This window comes from Cylas formicarius, unplaced genomic scaffold (assembly GCF_029955315.1).
Source record: "Cylas formicarius isolate icCylForm1 unplaced genomic scaffold, icCylForm1.1 PGA_scaffold_7__23_contigs__length_41026272, whole genome shotgun sequence".
Lineage (NCBI taxonomy): Eukaryota > Metazoa > Arthropoda > Insecta > Coleoptera > Brentidae > Cylas > Cylas formicarius.
The window spans coordinates 35,822,007-35,838,401 of NW_026844352.1; the positions used below are offsets into that span (position 1 = coordinate 35,822,007).

A 16,395-nucleotide genomic window follows, 5' to 3' on the forward strand; every position below is an offset into this window, starting at 1 on the left:
ATATGTTTTATTCGTCACGCTTTTTTCAGACACCCTTTAAAATAATTTTGTCATTCTTCTTCTTCTGTGTTTACAATTTTCTCATAACTTCTGAAACCAATCAGCCCATCAACAGCTTTCAAGTTAAAAGGAACTGCTGTATAATTGTTATTAATTGTATAATTGTTATTAAAAAATGCTGTTACTTGTCGACCAAAACGAGGAGGTGCGCCATCGTGCTGAATCCAAATTCGTTGTCTTACATTAAGAGGAACATCATTCAGTAATATTGGACGGTTTCAAGCCAAAAACAAATTTGATACTATTTACAAAACTTCTGGATTCCTCCTGCGTCGGATTTTGTTGAGTTGAACTTGCTAACGTTTCGCCAATCATCATCTGCTTCTTCTAAACGTAACTGAAACTGAAGACTTGATGTAAGGCTTGCGAGGTGGTAATTAGAAACAGAAGAGGAGCGTTAGTCGAACCTTGTCATTTTGTGCCGAATCAAAATATTTTATGCTCGAATTTGTTGTGCCATCGATATTCAATCTAGCGATATGAAGCCGGGTAGCGTCCCAAAGGAAGGGCTGCGAGCGAAGCGCTGTCGATATACGAGGGAATTCAGATGACCCGTGGGATACTGATTTGAAAGTGGGAATTGAGGTGGAAATGTACATGATTTCGGTGAAAACCGAGTTTCTAAAGGTGTAGGGTTAAAATTTTATGGTCGCATGGTCCATATCCGTTTGGTAGTAAAACGAGCCTCATGTTTCTCAGATTTTCCTACAATTAACGTCACAGGTCTGAACTTCGTTATTTCAAAAGACAAAAATGAAATTAAAAAAATTATTTTCATTATTTTACAAAATTTATAAGAAACATCTCTCTAAAACCACAATCAACTGTTTTCTTAAATGACACTCCGTAATTATTTTGAATTTTCCAAAAATTTATGAAACAACAAAATCAATGGTATATAAGAAGGTATTATTTAAAACAAGGAGGGGAAATAAGGGTACGAGCCAAATCATGTTTCCTATTGCAAAATAGTGTAGAGTAGTGCTCACTTATAATTGACTCCAATATTTTTGTTAAAAAAAGAGTATGTTGAGTATTTTGAGGATAATAACTTACGAGGTCTGTCAATTAGATTCCCGGAAAAGTGGCAACACTGCGACTCTCGTTATGCTACGGCGTCATTCGAAAGAGGATTCATTTCTGCGTCAGTCTGTGCAAGTTTCGTCTCGATCGGTTGTTCAGTTCGTGTGTTACAGTACTTTGATCATCGGCGTGTTTGGACCCCTTATCGCGAAAATGTGTGCTAAAAAAACTGAACAAAGAGTAGTGATCAAATTTTTGGTCAAACGTGGTGTAAGTTCCGCGGAAATTATGAAACAGTTAACCGACGTGTACAAGGATGATTGCCTGAAAAAAACAGCTGTCTACGAGTGGGCTAAGCGGTTCAGGGAAGGCAGGGAGTCGGTGGAGGACGATTCACGTGAGGGAGCTCCCTCCACCTCTCGAACGGCACAAAACGTCGATCGCCTGCGCGTGCGGAGACCGTCGGGTAAGCCTCAGAATGTTGGAAGACGAGTTGGGTATCAACAAGGAAACCATTCGACAGATGATACACGACGATTTAGGGATGCGCAAGTTGTGCGCGAAAATGGTTCCCAAAGTGCTCACAGTTGAGCAGAAAGAGCTTCGTTTATCCATCTGTGAAGACATGATTTCTCGAATTGAGGAGGAAGGAGAAGACTGGATGTCAAATGTTATTACCGGAGACGAGTCTTGGGTGTTCCAGTATGACCCTGAGACCAAACGACAGAGCATGCAGTGGGTGGAAAGGGGGGGGGGAAGCGCCCCACAAAAGCCAGAATGTCGAAATCAAAAGTGAAATCTTTGCTCATCGCATTCTTCGATATTAATGGAGTTGTACACCACGAATACGTTCCAGCAGGTCAGACAGTCAATGGGAAGTTCTACATTGAAGTTTTGAAACGTCTGAAGGCCCGTGTGTTTCGTGCACGGCCTGAATTGGCCGAACGTGGATGGGTGCTGCATCACGACAACGCTCCAGCCCACTCCTCATTCGCAGTTCGCGATTTTTTGACCAAAAACGGCATTCCAACGCTTCCGCACCCCCCCTACAGCCCGGACCTGGCCCCCTGCGACTTTCATCTCTTTCCACAATTGAAGTCCCACCTCAAGGGCAACCGATACGACGGCGTCGAGGAGGTGCAACGTGTCACGACACGGGTGCTGAGGGACCTATCTTCAGGGGGCTTCAGGGGGTGCTTCCAATGGTGGATCCAACGGTGGCGCCGGTGCATCGAGCTAGAGGGAGACTACTGCGAAGGATTATAACTTAATTTTAAGAATTTATGTATATTCCGGACCGTCCGGGCACTTTTCCGGGAATATAATTGACAGACTTCGTAATTCACTAAAATCAATTTAGTTGTTGCTGTGATAGGTCGTCAATCGAGGCAGTATGTAAGGTGGGGGACTTGAGTCGGGTTATTTGACACAGTTAACCTTGTGTGACTCGAATAAGGCTTTCGACTGTGCCTCTCATGATCTTTTAACTGTCAAAATGAAAAGGTATGGAATTCTGGATACAGATTTAAAGCTTATGGAGTCGTATTTATCATGTACAAAATAGTGTGTTGAGTTCCCGGAAGTAGGGTGACCATATTTTAAAAACACCAAACCGGGACATTTGTAAAAAAAACGCATTAGCCCCATTGTCATTTATTATATTATATATTAATATGTAATGAATACATAAATGTATATATAAATAAATGTATAAAAAAATATTCCGGGATATCATCCGTTCGCTTGTTGAACTCCGACTATAATCCTGCAGACGTTTCGCCAAGATCTGTGTTCGAAGTGTTTATGTAATTATATGTATATATATAAATCGTCAATTATAAATTAAAAATAATAACTTATATTTTTTTGTTGACCCGCCTTGCTTTAATATTTCTGTTTTCTGGAAACAGATTCGTTACCCCCACTACTGTATGGCCAGCGCCACAAGGAAAATGTAAACGAATACGTTAGTCTGCTTAAGCTTACAACCACTTACATCTGTTTTGTAAGACGAGTGAGCTGTTTTCTCACGAATAGCAATAAGTTTGGTTTTCGTTTACCGAAATTTGATAGACGTTTAAAGCAGGGACAATAGACTATCCCGAAGACATTTATCGGGACGCCGGAACAGAGCACCTCTTGAATATTTACCAAGCAATTGGTTCGAAAATAACGCCTTAAAACTGAACCTTGACAGAACCCAACACTTGACAATTTCAACTAATAAAGTTAATTCGAATGGTAGTTCAGTTAAACTACTTGGTGTTGTTACCGACGATAGACTAAATTGGTCGGAACATGTTGGTGAATTGAAAGCAAAACTGAGCAGTGGACTGTTCGTTCGAGTCTACCAAAAGGATCAATTGATAACAAGTACCTAATTATGCTCTATTGCATTCTCATTTAACTTATAGAGCAGTGCTGCGGGGGAATTCTTCTTTTTCGTGTAAAAACAAACAATAAGAACTATTGGATTTACGGTACCATGGTGGTGCCTATGCTCACGCATGGGGCAGTGGCATGGTGGCCGGGGACCAAAAGAGCAGGAGCAAACTGCAGAGATTGGCTTGCTTCTGCATAACGGGCGCCGTGAGGACGGCACCTACGAGGACCCTAGAGTCTCTGGTGGGTTTGCCCTCTCTGGCGGATCGGGGCATCGGGGCCCGTACGACATTTTAGAGGGTTGGGCGGGGATCGCAGTGTCATGGGCATGCCGAGTGACATCATGATCACCGAGATGACCTTTGACCAATGGACCTTTCTCTTCTCATCAAGGGAAGAGTGGAGAGAGGGCAGAGTTGGCTCTTGGGCTGGACTTGTCTGGTACACGGCGGGTCCAGAATGGGAGATTCTGTCAGGAGCTGAAACGTACTGCGAGACAATGGGATCGAGCTTGTCGGTCCCTCTGGGTCAGTACTGCACTGTGTTTCAGGCGGAAATTTTCTCTATATTGATGGCGGCCAGAGAGGTGCTTCGGCTCAATCACGGAAGCAGGAGGGTATTCTTCTGATCTGATAGTAGAGCTGTAGAGCTGTATGTTGATAAAAGAGTGGCTCCTCGCATAGCAATACTAATACTATTGCTAGAATTGACTATCTTGATCATTGTCTGCCACTGTTTATAAGACTGCGCATAAAAATCGTGCGTGTATACCAAAAAATTTCGATAATCATAGTTATCATAGCAAATTTGGCCATGATTTACTAAATCCTTGTCATAGATTCAGGGTGTTTATTTTGATTTTTATAATTTTCTGAGTGTCAACATGATATTCTTAGATAACATAGATTTTGAAAAGAAAATTAAAGATTATCTACTACTTGACTGTTTCTACTCCATCGTTGAATTTAACAATAAAGTAAAAACTAAAACAGATGTCTTTATAGTTTAATACTTGTTTTTTGTGATATTTTTGTTGTGAAATTTTGAAACTTGCTACCGCTACTCTTTATAAATAATTAATATAATAATTAAAATAAAAAATAAAATTAAAATAAATAAATAAATAAATTTTTTAAAGAAACACAGGCTACTGAATACTTTTTTTCTACTACCATCTGTAAAAAAGGGCTAATTACGCGTGCGGGAAGCGACACTTCACCACGTCAGTTTCATTTTCCACGGTTTCGAGTCACTTCGGACATTTCCGGGATTTTACCGCACGGGTTTGGCAACAATCGAATGTTTTCCGAGATATTTCCACGCTTTGAATTTTGACGTTTGTCAATTCTAACGGTCATGTCAGTGAATGTATTAGTGATGTTTTGCGAAAATGTACCCAAAAACTAACGGTCGTAGAAAAAGTATAGTATGCAACACTTTCGATAAAATTTTGAAGTCACTCGTTTATTAAACACTCGCTCCGCTGCGCTCCGCTCGTGTCAAATAAACTCGTAAGTCAAATGCCGTTTACCGCACTTGTTGCATAATATATTATTACAAAAATGCTCAGAACTTAACTGAAATTGAAGAAGCCAACAGGATGATTGGCGATACGTTAGCTAGTTCGACTCAACAAAAACCGACGCAGGAGGAATCTAGAAGTATTGTAAAAAGTAAATTAATAAATGTTCAAATTAAGCTTCACCTGCTTGTACATCAGTCGTATAGCATCCTAAAATTTCTCTGCTAGGCTACGCTATCTTTTGTTTAGTTTTGGTTAATCCCAATGTTTATAAAAAAAAAGAAAAATAATGGCATATAAAAAGGATTTACTTTTAACACCAGTTAGTTCTATAAAAAAATGTTTTGTTTCCCCATGCTCGCGTTCAAAATTTATACGCCCATAAACTAGGCTATACAATTTTGTTGTTTCATAAATATTAGAAAAAATAAGTAAATAATAAGTAACAGGAAAACAGAAAAATAGTTATGGGTGATTTTTAAGAGAGGTAATAAGCCTTGCTCAACATTCAAATATTTTTTAAATTAATTTTTATCTTAAAAAATAAACAAGTAATGTTCTGTGACGTCTAGGGCGCCCTGTGTATTACCAATTTAATACTACGTAATTTGTTAAATATAGCATTAAAATAGATTCTCCTGAATTTATTTGGCAATCGTAGTTGAACAAGGCACGTTTGGAATGTAAATCGTGAACTTTCTTTAAACGAAAACATGCTTGACCGAAACTGACCGACCGCACGTGTAGAATCGTTGAAGTGACTTCGCAGCGGTCGAGGGATGGACTGGTTCTATTTCGCATGGCGGCGAATGAAATCAACCCGAACAACATTCGAGTCCGTTTTTACGCTGTAAAGGTACATTGTGCAGACTACGTTTGTACGTTCGTCGACAAAGGGGTCGTAACGACGTGCGGTCATAAAGCCGGAAATGTTTTCTAATGAAGCTCACGGTTTTAGGTGTATATGTAAGTGGAAATTATATATTTTAATGGGACCAGGTAAAACAACGCTATCGCGACTTTTTGGATGTTGTTCTGGGAAAATAGGGTAAAGTCGAGTATATTGTACCACTTAACATATTTTGTATAATAACTCGCTAATTATTAGTTCAAATTTAGATCTTTTAACAGATTTCTATCTATCTATGCACCATGAAAAAGGTAAGCTAATTCAAAGGGTTCAGAATAATAAGCTTTTATATAAAACCTTGAAAATTTAGATAAATTGTACCACCTGGGTTGATGCATTGTACCTACTCTAAAAATGCACCACATTTTTGGTGTTAGTGGAAACAAAGTCAAATTAATAATAATAATTTCTTGTTTTAAATTGCCACTGAATATAATTATTGGTAACATTTCCACAGTTAAACAGATCAGACAAAATATTTAAAATCAAACACAGAAATCACAAATGTAGCACTGCTGATTTGGAGGTGATGCAAAGACATGTTGTGCACTTAGCATGTTTAACCTGCCCAAATCCCCTTATCGACATTAATCTTAATCTGGCACATCCAAATAGAATTAACAGACATTTTGCCCAATATTTTGGAAATATCTCAGTCAATGACCAAATCGCGATATATGAGGGGAGTAGATACGATAAAACTAAACGATTTCAGTTCACCTTATATTCGATTCAAGATATCAATAAGGCTTTGCACAGTATCAAGGCCAATGTCTGTGGTACAGATGGAGTAACGGCATATATGTTAAAATACTGTAGTCGATTTATTTTACCTGTACATCACTAATATCATAAACAGCTGTATTGAACAAAACTAGTTTCCTCAAAGCTGGAAGACCGGAATCGGAATTCCTTTACCCAAAACCAAAACACGAAGGAGGCAGTAGCGGGCCGTCTACTAGCCGATTCAACCTGTTTTAACATTCTTCAGGCAGAAATCCTGACATTTGTAGCAGTTTAGTTCATTTTCTGTTTCGTAATACCTAGTGTCAGAGAAAACGTTCATCAATTTGACTGTTCCTGTCCTGACTACGTTTTCTATCGTGTGTTCCGGTTTCACTAAATCTTGTAACCATTCTGTCTAACTGTTAAATGAATAACACCTATTTGTCATATAACGCATACTTCTTCCCTCGTTTAGCAGAGTTGAAGCTCTTGTGCATTCTCATTGGCGTTCGTAACGAAGCCAAATATCGACATAGCAAACTAATTCACTAATAAATATAATTAAATAATACAGCAATTTCAAATAATGCACTATAAAAAAATTCGTGAAGTACTTAACTTTTGATACCTAATTAAATTGCATACAATTATAGCAGCAGTACAAAACTAACAAAGGCACACAAGACGCATAAGATTTATTTTAAAAAAGTTATAAAACCCTTAATTTAGTAAAAATCAAAATCTTTGAATCTTATTTCTCTGTATTCACGAGATTTTTCCGAACATGCTGTGTGCAATATTTCATAAACATTTAAAAAAATAAGTTCTAATAAAATATAAATTATTGACCTAAATTAATAGGTACTATATAAACATAATTCACACAAAAGTAAAAAAAAAAGGAAGGGAAATCAACCAGCATACATGTACCGGCATCGGTGGCACTTTACAAGAGAGCAAAAGGGGGTCCGAAGACCAGCAATTCAGAACCAAAACTAACCAGAGTATAGCCGCCTTCTGAGCTTGTTGCCGAGGGAATGTCATGGACCCTATTCGGCGACGCAGTTCCTAGTTCATTATTATCCGCTCGTTTGAATTAATTGGTATATTATGCAACAAGTGCGGTAAACGGCATTTGACTCACGAGTTTATTTGATGCGAGCGGAGCGAGTTTTTAATCGAGAGACTTAAAAAGTTTACCGAACGTGTTGCATACTATACTTTTTCTACGACCGATAGTTTTTGGGTACATTTTCGCAAACAACACAAATACATTCAATGACATAACCGTCAGAATTGACAAACGTCAAAATTCAAAGCGTGGGAAATATCTCCGAAAACGTCCGATTGCTCCTAAACCCGTGAGGTAAAATCCCGGAAATGTCCGAAGTGGCTCGGATTCGTGGGAAAAGAAACTGACGTGGTAAAGTGACGCTTCCCGCACGCTAGATCGGTGGGTAATTACGTATTTTACCGACGGGAGTAGAAAAAGTACATTAAAAGTATATCATGCAACAAGTGCGGTAAACGACATTTGACTCACGAGTTTATTCGACACTAGCGGAGCGCAGCGAAGCCAGTGTTAAATGACCGAGTGACTTAAAAAGTTTACCAAACGTGTTGCATACTATACTTCTTATACGACATTTTCGCAAAACAACACGAATACATTCACTGACATGACCGCCAGAATTGACAAACGTCAAAATTCAAAGCGTGGGAAATATCTCCGAAAATCTGTGATTCCAGCACGCTAGATCGGTGTGTAATTAGCTATTTTACAGACGGGAGTAGAAAAATATAATTTTAAGCCCTCTTTGATATTTGTAGCCAACTGTGCGGCAGTGTTTAAGAAACCATCAAATCTTCCGAAACTGGCTTTTCAGTATGTCGTATACCCCAATGGCGCTTGAAAATAACCATATATGCTGGATTATTTCTTACTCTTTTGCGAAGTGTTCAAGACTCCAAAACATGCATATATTCGAACTGACGACAGTGTGCAAGTAGATATGTATACCCTCCGTATCGACCTATAGGCTGGCGAGGCTAAAAGCGTTATTTGTTATTTTATGATCGAGTTAGTCCAAAGATTTTTCATAATAAAGCACATTATCTCATTGGTTTCAAGAGTTAGGAAAAAATATTTTGGAAAAAATTATTTTTAAGCATACAAGGTGACTAAAAAAAGCGCGACGAATAGCATATACACTTTTTTAAATGGATTACTCATTTTTAAATTTTATTTTGAATTCGTTTTGAAATTCTCCAACTTTTTTATTAATAATAATACATAGCTATACCGAATAGTTTTCTAATATTTTAATTTTCCTGAAGTAGTTTTGACATTTGCAACAAAAAATAGGATGGCGCCATAATTGAAATTAGCGTTATTCGAAGATATCGTAAAAGATATATGCCACTGAATTTTAATTAGATGCTACTGGCTATTCAAAATAAACAAATATATTCGGATCATCTTAAATTATAGAATCTCATTTTTTGTAAATGGCACACGATATATATTATTGCTTTTTCATATATTGCTATAATATTAGTTTGCTATGAGAAAACTATTAGCCAATAGGGCTCTCTTAAGATTAAAAAATGAACAGGAGAAAGAACTTTCTTGGAGCCGTAGGTAAAGCAACAGTTATTAGCAATTTTGGTAAAAATAACTGCCGAATTTTAAATTCACAGAAAAATTAAAGAATATTACCACAAATTAACTCACTTTATTTTTAGTTATTATTATGGCTCAATAAATATTCAAAAATATGCACTTCTACTTGAATATATATGTTTAGTCCTTTTCGTATATGTTCGTTAACATAAACGGTGTTATTCTCCTGCAGGCGTCCCGATCCTATTTTTCATATCTTCTAATCTTCTAGGAGGATTCACATAAACACGATCTTTAACATATTCATATAACAAAAATTCTAGTGGTGTTCACAAGATCGAGGAGGCTATCCAATAAATCCACCTCTACATATCCATTTCTGTGAGTAATGATTATTTAAAAATCCACATATTTGTTGGATATCAATGTTATCAGCTTCTTAAAGAAGTTGGGGTAAATCATTCTGCAAAAAGTTTCAATATCTAGGCTCGTTAAGTGGTTCTCGAAAAAAAAATGGTACAATAACTTTAAAGTGCACACCCCACATTAAGTGACTCATGGTTTTAGTTTTGCACTTCCCGTGCCCCAAATGGCTTAACTGTCAAATAAGAATGCATGTTAGCTTATAGGGAAACATTTTAGACAAAAAATTTGGAAAGAATGATATTTGTTTTTTAATGGTGCGATTAACGGTAGTGCCACGGGTTCGGGTCCCTCATGCCCCATCTTTTACCACATAGCATAAACTACTGTTGGTCCCATAATATGTTTTCTCCGTATGGGAAGAGACCCAACCTAATTCCTTACCTAAAATTTCGAATCTCAAAGAAGTATAACAAAAACTAACCAAAACTCTTGTCCCATAAGTATATGGCCAACCATGTCAAAGATACTAGAAAGAATTGTCGATGAGCAGCTCACAGATTTTATTAGCAAAAATAACATTTAACCTTCTACTCAATCTCGGGATTAAGAAACAATCACAGCACTAGTACCGCACTTTTAGACATTAGCCTTACCACCGATAGGGAAGATAGCACCTGCTTGATACTGTTGGATTACAGTAATGCTTTTGACATATTAAACCACGAATTGCTGTGTTTTTTTCCAAGTTACTTCAAAAGAAGATCTCAAAGAGTATTTTGTAACACCTACTCATCCTATATCAATGTCAACAAAGGTGTCAAGATATTATTGCTCCCCGATGTCCTCTATCTATACCGCAGACTTCAGTAAACTAATTAAGAATTGTTTTTCCCTACCAACATGAGGATGATGGTCAACTCTACTTGTCTTTCAAATACCTGCAAGCTACAGCGGGTCCTAATAAAATCAATCGAGATATAATAGCTCTGAGTCGCATCTCAGAGAATCACGGGCTCTTAATTAATAGAAAGAAAACAACGCACTGTTTTCCACAAAAATAGACTACGTATTCTAGCTAATGACTTCCTACCAAATATAACTTTAAGAAACGTTGTTCTGAACTCTAAAGAGTGCTGCAAACACCTTGGTGTATTTCTACATAGCAGCTTACTATTTGATACCCATGTTTCCTCATAACTTCTTTGTAGAACTTCAGCCACTCCCGTTAAACTGAAATTGACCAATTCACTTATCTAACTTTTCCTATGTTTCCAGTTTTTATTGGCAAAATGAGTTGGCATCGGATTCAAAATGCCTGCTTGAGATATTCCTATAATTTGTGTAAATTTGACTACATACCAGATACGTTCCGTTGAGGTTGTATTAGAGGAACTCAGTTGGCTACCGACGTTTCTTCCTTTCCTTAAATGTAATCTTTTTTTGGAAACATGATGATATAAACACTCTTTATTACTATAATTATGATTATTGTTATATATTATTGTATATATTATTATATAACGAGTTTTATTCTGCCTAAGTATTCGACGGTCGGGAGAGCGCCTACCTTCGTTATATAAGTAATAAATAATAAAAATAAATAAGAACTAAACATGACAATTGTTTCGACAACACCGTGTCTTTATCAAATTTAATATTTACCAACTACCTGCTACTATATATACCGAAAAATGACGATAAAACCTTAATTTATGTTGTTGTGAGAATTTAAGTACAATAAAGGAGAGGTATTTAAATCTAATTGATCGTTAAGCAATACATTTGAATTTCTCATTTTGTTAATCTCCATGGCTTCCAATAAATTTAATTTTCTACTTTTTGTGGCTGTATGTAAAATATCAAAATTCTCGTCAAAAATGTGTTTTTCTGTTTTTAAGTGTGTAGCATAATTAGAATCTAAACTATTGTTTTTAAACGCTAATGCGTTTTTTGAAGGATCTACCTGTTTGTCCAATATAAATTTTAGGACAAGATCCACATTTTAACCTGTAGACACCTGATTTTTGGGATTTTGGACATTTCGTTTTATTGTTTTTTAAATATTTTCCTATTGTGTCGTTAGTTGTGAAAGCTATTTTTAAACCACATTTTGACAAATGTTTTGAAACTTTTTCAGTAGGTTCTCCTATGTATGTAATTGTCTTAAATTGTTCGTGTTCTGTATTAGGTTTCGGATAAATAGAGTTTACTGTTGTCTGTATTTGTTTTTTATTTATAATTTTATCTATAATGGACGGATTGTAGCCGTTGTTCAGTGCAATTTGTTTAATGATATTAAGTTCTTTGTTGTAATTTTCTTTTGAGAGTGGCGTATTAAGAAGTCTGTGAAGAAAAGAGTTAAATACAGCCATTTTGTGTCTATAAGGGTGATCTGAGCTGTTATGTATAAATGTGTCCGTGTGTGAAGGGTTATGATATATTGAAAAATCTAATTTGTTTTGCGCTTTCGTAATAGTTAAGTCTAAAAAATTAATAGAGTTATCCTATTCAATTTCGATTGTGAATTTTATACGATTATGTAATGAATTAATGTAATTTAAAAAAGAATTCAATTGTCTGTCCGTTCCAACAAAGCAAGCGAAGATATCATCCACGTATCTATACCACCATAAAAAACTTATACTTAAAGGATGTTCTAGTATGATATTTTCAAAATTATCCATAAAAACCTCGGCTAACAAAGGACTAAGTGGGTTTCCCATAATCAAACCTTCTTTAGAGATATAAATCTATCCATTAAATTTAAAATAATTTTGGTCTAAAGATACTATTAAGCAATCTAATAAATCTTGTTTCACCAATGGGTTAACCTGTTTCCGAGTTAGGGTGAAATCTACGAAATCTATCACATCCATAGGTGGAATACTGGGAAATAAGTTTTGTACATCAAAAGACAATAGAGTTGCGTTAGTTAGATTTTGATATCTCTAATTTTGTTGATTAATTCAAAAGAATTTTTTATTGCAAATTTTGGTTTAAAATCTGTGTGGAACTTGAAAATATTTACTAATTTTGTAGAGAGTTTAACTGCTGGAGCTGTTGACACGGTGTTGTCGAAACATAATATATAATTTCGTGAAAATATGAACTTTTAGTTCTTATTTATTTTATTAAATGGATTTTCATCAAGTAAAAGCCACCTCAGTTCAATAATAAATTATAGTTATAATAATAATTAATATTACTGTTTATTTTTAGTTTACATTATTGTAGACGGCAGACTAAAACACCAACTATATAAAATAGTTTTATATCGAGATCTCTTTAAATTCATACATTAAAGTAACCTTTCACGTTAAAAATCGCCCTTTGTAGAGAGAACAATTTTCCGCCTGTCAAGCTCAGGAGTTCAAATGTAAAAAAGTTTAGCACCAAAGCGGAGCATATGGATTTCAAAAGCAAGTCGGAGGGAAACACTCAAAAACAGGTGTTTTTGTTCGAGTTATGTGCCATTTTTTGTCAATTTTTCCTGAAGTTTTGTTTGTCGACGAAACCAGGAAATCAATTATTGCCATTAGGTTAGAGGGAATCTGTTACTTAACATCCCGGAATAAATCAATAAAATCCCTGTCACTACTAGATCAAGTTAGGACGACGTTTATATATTTTGATATACTTTTGTCTTATTGGTTCATGGGTGGGTCAAAGCAACCAACAGCTTAACACACGGTTAAACGAGAAGATAAAATGTAATGGCGGCTGCAATTCGGAGAGTCGTTAGCGAAGCCATTTCCCCAAGGATAGAAAAAAGCAAAATTTTGCCCTGTGAAAGCTGCTTGCACGGCAAGCCATGGGGAAACGGTCCGTGATTAAAATACTTTTCAGACGATCCGATCAAAAGAGACGTTAACTACCTTAGTTACGAATATCTCGCTTTTGTTTTGATGTATTTCCGTGTTCGTATAAACTGCGCGCCGCCCAGGTATGAACTAACCAACAGTCCTCATTTTTCCAACCGTTTTGCCCCTTTTTGTTGAAAATGTACGAGCTGTGTTCAAAAATTCAGGTTGTAGTTGGACGGGCTACGTACATTCGATCTTTGACATTATTTTGTTGTTGTTTGTACACATCTCCCTCACATATGTTCACCGTTTCAGCCAGTTTGAACGTTACCTTTTTTTGTGAGACGTGTTTTGTGTTCTCGATGATTTTGTGCTGCAAAATACTTTAAATATTGACAACATATGGTGAATCTACTTTCCAACATGTTCCAACATGACCGAGAAGACGAACCTCGCTCTGCACGTCCCAGCACGTCAATTGCTTGTGAAAGCATTGAAAAAGTGGTGTTGAAAAATCATCGAATCGCTATTAGAGAAGTGACTGAATACGTCGGCATCTCTATTGAATCGGGCGATGCAATTTTTTCCGAAATTTTGGGCATTTTTGGTATATCAGCAAAATTTGTTTCGAATCTGCTTAGTTTTGAACAAAAGGACCTTCGAAAGAGCATCGCTCGAGAGTTGTTAAAAGACGTCAATGATGATTCTGTTATGCTCAAAAAGGTGATAACTGGTGACGAATTATGGGTTATAACGCCGAAACCAAAGCCCAGTTTGTCCCAATGGGAGAACCCGGAATCGCCAAGACCGAAAAAAAGCACGTCAAGTTCGATCAAATGTGAAGGTTTTGCTTTCTATTTTCTTTGGCGTAGTACATCAAGAGTTCTTACCACAAGGTCGTACGGTCAATGAATAGCATTACCTTGAAGTTATGCGCCGTTTGCGAGAAGCAATACGAAGAAAACGTCCGGAATTTTGGAAAATCAATTTATATTCGATTCTTTAATCATTTCATTCATCACGTTAATGCACCTGCTCATTCATCGTTGGTTGTGTCTAACTTTTTGGCCAAAAACAATACCACAAGCATGCCTCAGCCACCATATTCACCGGATATGGCCCAGTGCGACTTTTTCCTGTTCCCATGAAAGTAAGGAGGTTTGCAAGGATTGAGGAGATAGAGAAAAAATCGCTATGCTTCGAGGATTGGAAAAAACGTTGGCACAAGTGTACTTTTTGATAAAACTTAAAAGCCACTTTTTGAACACACCTCGTACTCGGGGTCTGCAACCAATTATAGACTATCAGCACGCCCAAACAACTAGTGGGTCTCTTATTACGGGAACCGATAAAAGTGATACCTCATATTTTTTCATTTAATACGCTCTTTACATTGATTGTCCGTGAAGTCAAAAAACCCGATGCGATTTTATGTGTTGCCCCCGTAGCCTTACTTGCAGTATGTGAAAAAGTCAAATCGCAATTCCAAAACAGGAACTGATGATTATAATCGAACGAGCTGGTAAACTGGAGGAATCAATCTGGCGACAGTACGAGATCCGTAAATCAATTTATCGGGGAGGATATTAAGATGTGATTACAATAATTTCCCGATTCTGATTACAAAGTCAAATCATATTCGCTTGACAGAAACTAATAGCTTCGGAGCGTCGGCGATGGCGAGAACGTTTGATTTAGCTAATTTTCACTCCTCCCGAATTCGCACGCCTGTGTATGGGCGTGTGTCTGCGTGGTGGCGAGTACGAGTGAAGGAACAGAAACGTTTCGATTTACATTTCCGCGTAATTGCTTTTATTTCTAATCCGTTTCATAGCTTAAAAAAATATGGCAGTTGAAGGAATATTGACAGCTAAACGAAGATCGCTCATTTTCCAAAATAACAAAGAAGCACAGAAAATTGATTTGAAAACCATCTGATCAAGGTCTATCTTTCTTCAATTTCGTGTATGTGGCTCTGATTATATCGTCATTATGCCTGGTCTCCTGGTTCGTTTCTCGGAATAATGAAGATATACCCTCGATCAGAGCCGTTGCAGCAGACAACCTAAAAGAAGAATACAAGGCTACTTCTCCTAGCTTGGTGTTCTTGATAACGTGCATTAAACGACATTTGAGTTTATTTGGTACGAGCGAAGCACAGCGGAGCGAATGTTTAATAAACGAGTGACATAAAAAATTTGTTGCGTACTATACTTTTTCTACGACTATTAGTTTTTGGGTGGTGTCTGGACCACATTATCATTTGCATTTGGGAAAGGAAAAAGACGCAACATACAATTTGCTTCGATATTGAAACCCCAGCGCTAATTGGTCGAATGTGTTGTGGGCTTTAATTTTTCGATCATAATGTAATAAGAATTTAAGAACTTTGACTAAGAATAAGTATGATAAATACAATATACAGTACAATACAATGCTAAGTAAGCCAACCTTTTTCTCTCTTAAGACGGCGCCAGATAAAACTTAACTTTGGATGTTTTAAAAGTATACTTACCTTTGACCTCTTTTATATCTGTAAATCGTGTCTATTCGAAAAGTGGCTTTAGTTTTGGTTTACGTGACCTCTACATCAGACGCAGGCTTTCCGTCTTCCTCCACTGAAGAATGAGGTTCTTCCCACAGTTTAATCTGATCAATTTACTCCACTAGTGTTGCTAGTTGTTGCACATTATGGACTGTGGGAAACGATTTATTGCGGAATAAATCGTTATTTCAAGATTTTCCAGAACATCACAGGGAGGAACAGATAGGAACATCGTCGAAGAGTTCTTGCTGCAGGCTCGCGAGATAATCGATGTACGTTAGCTACGCCTATGCGAGTTTCATTTTCCCCATTTTCCTTTTCTCGTCGTTCTGCGGGTGATGATTAAGAACGACACAAATGTTTGATTCACCCACGCCGACCCTAATTACGGGGTCGGTTCCATACAACCGGAATCGATAAAATTATAATTCCAGA

At 36.9% G+C, this 16,395-nt stretch overlaps 1 protein-coding gene across 1 annotated transcript in view; it reads left to right on the plus strand.

Annotated features, from left to right (window-relative positions):
* The window catches only part of LOC132704421 (protein O-mannosyl-transferase Tmtc3-like), a 91,297-nt gene that overhangs the window by 17,560 nt on the left and 57,342 nt on the right, over positions 1 to 16,395 (plus strand). The window lies entirely within an intron of this gene.